Consider the following 6,754-nt stretch of genomic DNA (forward strand, 5'->3'; position numbering starts at 1 on the left):
ACACACTTTACAAACACCTCATCTGCCCCATCACTGGAGCCTGTGACCAATGGGAATCTGGTAAGGAAAAAACAAAACTAGAAAACTGTACTTGAACAACAATTAAAATAAAATTTAAAAAAAGAAGAAGAAGAAAAAGAAGAAGAAACAAAACCATGGATCCAGAAGCAAAGCAAAAAGAAGCTGTCAAGACAGCAGCACCTTCTAGAAAGAAGCCCGAGAGAAAACACCCTGACAGCAAAGGCCTGTTGGAATAGCAGCAAGCTTAATAAAAAATAACCTTTACAGAAAGTCTTCAATCACAAAATTGTTTCAATTAATAAGCATCTTCTTTTCAAAATATAAATTCCTTTATTAGTGTTCTGGTCTCACATTTTACTTAGAAATCCACAGATAATTTTAGAATCACTGTATAGAGCATGCATTAAAAAATAAAATATGGTGTGATCCACATGTGTAATTTTAAATTTCCTAGTGGCCACATTAAAAAAAAAAAACAGGTTTAATTAAACATTTTATTTAACCCAATATATCTAAAACATGTAATTTCAACATAAAATAATATAAAAATAAGATATTTTAATTTTTTTAAATTTAAGTCCTTATAAATCCTGTGTGTATTTTATACTCAGAGCGTTTCATATTTTCAGAGCAGGTACATTTCAAGGACCTGTTTTCCAATGGATTAACACTGGTAGATAGCTATCTACTTATGTAGAGAAACTCTGGTACTGCTCTTTTAGAAGTAGAATGGACATCCCATATAACATAATTAATAGGCAGTTGAAAAGCATGTATTTTGGAGAATATGTTCAGAACTTTAAAATATTTGTTTAGACATGTATTGTCAGAAATAAGGAAAACATGTATTTTCAAAGAATGTTTTGGAAAGCTACTTTCAAGGAATGTATTTTCAAGGAATGTTTTGTGCTAATCAAGAATCCTATTATGTATAACATACATAATAATTTATAAAAGGTTGAGACTGTAAGATACTCGTAATTTGACTATTAAATATATTTAAGAGATTCTACTTGCATGTCTCTAAAATTGGTTGCCTTATCAAATGCTATTTGCATCAAGTTTCATGAAGAAGAATGTTAACTAACCCACCATTAATTTATGTTTCAATGAAAATATTCCAAGAAAAGCTTTTCATGTTTCACCCTGGATAAAAGACAAAGTCTACACATTTTATCAAGGAATACAAGCCTTTTGTGACATGACTCTTATTCACACTCCACCCATTCCCAGAGCCCTCCACTCGTCTTAGTTCCAGTCGTGCCAAGCCTCTCCTGGAACGTGGTGCCCTTTTATTTATTTCTCTCTCCTCAATGCCTCTGTTCTTCCCTCATACTGTCTGTCTAGTGAATTTCTATGTATTCTTCAAAACTCAATTTAAAAGTCTTTTCCACTGTTTTATTTTCTCTGATTACAGCCTTAGGTAGAACCAAGTAGTACCGGTTCTGTGCCATTACACCATACCATGAATACAGCACCGTTTAAATATTATATATTTGTGTATTTCAAACCCTTGAGTAGAGTATATTACAGTGACTTAAGTCAAAGTGGTTATCGGATTAAATTCAGATGTCTAAACCTCAGGTAAATTGCTTACCTCTACTTCCTCATCAAAAAATGATAACAGTACAGTTGTTGAAAGGATTAAATTACATGCCAAGTACATGGAAAGCAGTAAATAGTCAAAACAAAAGAAAGTCATCTCCCAGGTCTACTCCAATGTTCAGTGTTCAGTATAAAGTAGCACTCTTTTTTTCCCCTGAATGAACCAATGAACATAGGATTAGCAAAATTCTAAATCCACCACACCATTGCTGGGAAACATAAAGCAAATTCTTAAGGCCCTTCTCTGGATCAAAGAAACATTAAATAAGTTTTAAAAAATGTTATGAGTATTTTAATATAATTTAATTATCAGGGAACTATCTAATTACACAAAAAACTCTAATGAGCCATGTGAGTTCATATATTTTTTAAATTTAGTAAATGGAGTTAATACTGTCCTTTAAAAATATTTCCTCCAGATAGAAGATTTAGTATATTAAAATACTGTAAAAAAATCTTGAAAAAACTTCTGGGAAAGTGACAAAAAATTACTGTCTATAACAAGGAACTCTCACAATCTGAAAAGGATGAACCACCCAACAGGCAAAGCAACAATTCACATAAAAGAAAGTCCAAATACTAATAAACATAAAAAGAGCCACAAATCCTTTTGAAAGCAATCTATTGATATCTTTTAAAATAAAAAATATACTTTATCTTATGATCCAATAATACCCTTCCAGGAATCATATCTCACAGATATAAAAGCATCACTTCTTCAGATAGTTAATTATGATTTGGAAGAAAGGGGGAAGAAGGTGTACACTGTTAATCTAAAATAGCAGAAGTTGCCCTGGCTGGTGTGGCTCAGATGATTGAGTGCCGGCCTGCAAACCAAAGGGTCACCGGTTCGATTCCCCATTAGTGCACATGCCTAGGTTGCACATTAGGTCCCCAGTGGGTAGCATGTGACAGGCAACCACACATTGATGTTTCCCTCTCTTTCTCCCCCCCTTCCCCTTTCTCTAAAAATAAATAAATAAAATCTTTAAAAAAAATAAAATAAAATAGAAGTTTATGGAATGGTCATCATTGTTAAAAGGACTGAGTTCACGTACATAAAAGAGTATATGAAAGCATGATCATGATGACTACCAAGATTTTATATAATTCTCCTTCCTCAAACATTTCCATATTTGTGAACATTTAATAACAACCATTATTCCTTATACAATCAGGGGAAAAAATAAGCTATTTGTTTAAAAGGGAGAAAAATATGCTATATACTCCCCTTTACACAAGTATCAGTTCAACATCCATAATTATATTTGTCTTCTCAATATACAACACAGAAGTGGCTACCCACTTCTGGATACATTCACAAAACTTTGTCCTTACAACTAAAGATATTCCTCTTTCTGAAAGACCTATCTAGAGAAATCATACTTCAACATTATCTTATTTTTATTGTTACACGTGAAAAAAAACAATAAATGCAACAAAAATAAGGACTCTTCCAAAAATAGCTTTTATTTCTGTACACATCCTTGAAGTAACATTAAATAGCAGTAACTTCTAGAAAATATATATATATTTTTTTTAAATATATTTCTTTTTATTTAGATTTTATTTATTTTTCTTTTTAAGAGAGGAGAAGGGAGGGAGAAAGACAGGGAGAGGAAACATCAATGTGTGGTCGCCTCTCACATGCCCCTGTTGGGGACCTGGCCAGCAACCTAGGCATGTGCCCTAGACTGGGAATCTAACTGGCAGCTCTTTGGTTTGCAGGCCAGCACTCAATCCACTGAGAGACACACCCCAGCCAGGGCTGGAAAGTATATTTTAGATTGCTTATCTTTGCACTGCGTTTCAGATTACTTTTAAAGCTACTTATGCATAGCATGCAGTCCTTTGCAAGAATTAAATCAAGTGTAAAAATATGTCCAATAATAAGAACAAATCATAAAACATTTTTTCAGTTATGCTAAAAATATACAAAACATAAAATTTACCATATCAACCATTTTTCAGAGTACATTTTAGTAGTAAAAATTTTTTTGATAAGATGTTTTTCAGTATATAAAGAATCAATTTTTAAAAGGAAGGAAACCCTGGCTCATGTGGCTCAGTGGACTGAGAGCATTAGCCTATGAATCAAAAAGTCCTATGATCATATCAACAGATGCAGAAAAAGCATTTGATAAAACCCAGCACCCATTTATGATAAAAACTCTCAGCAAAGTAGAAGCACAGGGAATATACCTCTACATAATAAAGGCCATATATGAGAAACCCACAACAAACATACTCAATTGAACAAAAATTAAAAGCATTTCCCTTAAGATCAGGAACAAGACAGGGATGTCCACTTTCACCTCTTTTTCAACATAGTGCTGGAAGTTCTAGCTACAGATTCTTCTGATTCTTCTGATTAGAGAAGAAGAAATAAAATGCATCCAAATTGGAAAGAGATATATTTGCAGATAACATATTGTATATACAGAACCCCAAAGATTCCACCAAGAACAAACTAGAAATGATCACAGAATTCAATGAAGTAGCAGGATAAAAAATAAATATTCAGAAATCTGTTGTATTTTTATACATCAATAATGATCAGAAAAAGAAACTAAGAAAATAATCCCACTTATAATTGCTTCAAAAAGGAAAAAAGTACCTTGGAATAAATTTAACGAAGGAGATAAAAGACCTGTGCTCAGAAAATTATAGGGCATGGAATACAGAAACTGAAAAAGATACCAATAACTGGAAGCATATACTGGGTTCATGGTTAGGAAGAATTAACATCATTAAAATGTTCATACTACCCAGAGCAATCTATAGATTCAACGCAACTCCTAACAAGAGAATAAATGATATTTTACAGAACTAAAATATTCCAAAAAATGTATGTGGGACCACAAAAGACCCCAAATAGCCACAGCAATCTTGAGAAAAAAGAACAAAGCTGGAGGAATCATGCTACCTTGCATCAAACTATACTACAAGGCCACAACAATCAAAACAGCATGGTACTAGCATAAAAACATATATCTAGATCAATGGAATAGAATAGAGAGCCCAGAAATAGACCCACGCATTTATGGTCAATTAATATTCAAGAAAGGAGGCAAAAATATGCAGTAGGGCAAAGACAGTCTATTCAATAAATGGTGTTAAGAAAACTGCATGCAAAAGAAATGAAATTAGAACATCTTCTTACATCATACACAAGAATAAACTCAAAATGTGGAGGGTGGCAGGGAGATAGGGCAGGAGAGAGCAATGCGGAAAAAGGAAGAACAAGTATAACTGAACAATTAAAAAAAAACTCAAAATGAATTAAAGATGTAAGACTTGAAACCATAAAAATCCAAGAAGAAAACATAGTAAAATCTCAGGTATTTGTTGTAGCAATATTTCTTCTGATATGTCTCCTCCTACAAGGGAAATAAAAGTGACTACAACAAACTAAAATGTTTTTGCACAGCAAAGGATGATAGAAGTAAACTTGATTTTGGATGATAAACACACAATACAATATACAGATAATGTAATATAGAATTGTATACTTGAAACCCATATAATTTTATTCTCCAATGTCATCCCAATAAATTCAATGAAAATTTAAAAAATAAATAAAAATGGTTACATTTTAAGTTACTATTTAAGTAACTTCATAATATCCTAATTTTTTTTTAATTTTCTTTTATTGATTCCAGAGAGAGGAGAAGGGGTGGAAAAAGAGAGGAAGAGAAACATTGATGCAAGTGAGAAACATCAATTGGTTGTCTTTTGCATGTGCCCCAACTGAGGACCAAACCTGCAACCAGGCATGTGCCCCTACAAGGAACTGAACCCACAGCTTTTTCGGTTTGTGGGATGATGCCAAATCAAATAAGCCACACTAGCCAGGGCATATCCTAGATTTTTGCCTCTTGGCTTGCAAAGCCTCAACTATTTAATATTAAAAACGTTTGCAGCTTTCTGAGATAGGCTGTTCAAGAGACAAAAAAAGAAGGCACAAATCACCAGCATTAGCAATGATAGAAAGATGAAGAAAAAGTTTTATGTATACTGGTGGTTGATGACCAGTGTAGAAACAAATAAAAACATAGTGCAGAAAAAATAAAGACTAATAAGGGAATATTATCAATTTATGCCAAAAACTTTCCAACTTTGATAAAATGCATACATTTCTTGAAAGACAAAATTGCCAAAATGGACTCTACTGCTCTGGCTGGTGTAGCTCAGTGGACTGAATGTGGGCCTACGAAACAAAGGGTTGCAGGTTCGATTCTCAGTCAGAGCACATGCCTGGATTGCAGGCCAGGTCCTCACTGTGAGGCACGTGAGAGGCAAACATATAGAAAGAAAGAAAAACTTATTGAACAAATTCTTTCAGAAAATAGAAGGAAGGAAAACTGTCATTTTATGAGACCGTCATCCCAATTCTAAAGCCAGGGAGACATCACAAGAAAACTATGCACTAATGCCCTTCATGAACAGCTGTACAAATCAGCACCAGTAAAACAGCAAATCCAAACAGCAATGTATAGAAAGGATAAAGTATCATGAAATGGACTATATCTCAGGAACTTAATGTTGATTCACCATCTGAAAATAATTGATATGCCATTATTAGTAAGATAAGGGAGAAAAATCATATCATTGTTTCAAAAGATATAGAAGAGCAGTTCATAAAATTCAATAACTGTTTATGATAAAAACTCTCAACAACAAAATAAAAAGTTAAGAAAAATCCTCATCCAACTAAGGAAGCTATTTTCAACCTCTTTCATCTCATGGCACATATAAACTAATTACTGAAATTCTGTAACACATCAAAAAATATTATTTGCAGATCTGACAAAAACTGGTAGAATTTTGACTGATTTACAATAATAATAGTAGTAGTAGTTGTAATAGTAATTATGTACCCTTTTCCCCCCAAAGTGACTTTTTAAAAAAATCAGGTGCTTACTTGTATATGAGGATTTCTGGTACCAAGAATTAATCAACTAGACACAACTTTATTATGCAATGTGACCAATTAGATGCAACTCTATTATATGACCTATATATCTATGGTTCAAGACAGGGCATTCATACAAAATAGCTACTGTAGTGTTGGCTTTTGTCATTTTTTTTTTGACAATCTAAAGGAAAAAAGGTCAGTGCCCATGAC

General features: G+C 33.0%; 1 protein-coding gene and 1 long non-coding RNA gene across 4 annotated transcripts in view; one reads left to right on the forward strand and one right to left on the reverse strand.

The window, feature by feature from the left end:
* ZMYM2 (zinc finger MYM-type containing 2) overlaps positions 1–6,754 on the reverse strand; it is a 131,082-nt gene that overhangs the window by 7,293 nt on the left and 117,035 nt on the right. The gene's annotated exons all lie outside the window — the stretch shown is intronic.
* LOC118498944 overlaps positions 4,713–6,754 on the forward strand; it is a 7,318-nt gene continuing 5,276 nt past the window's right edge. Inside the window, exon 1 of the long non-coding RNA XR_004901434.1 lies at positions 4,713–4,723. This is a non-coding gene — a long non-coding RNA (uncharacterized LOC118498944). The remainder of the gene's footprint in view (positions 4,724–6,754) is intronic.

Source organism: Phyllostomus discolor, chromosome 2 (assembly GCF_004126475.2).
Source record: "Phyllostomus discolor isolate MPI-MPIP mPhyDis1 chromosome 2, mPhyDis1.pri.v3, whole genome shotgun sequence".
NCBI classification, from domain to species: domain Eukaryota; kingdom Metazoa; phylum Chordata; class Mammalia; order Chiroptera; family Phyllostomidae; genus Phyllostomus; species Phyllostomus discolor.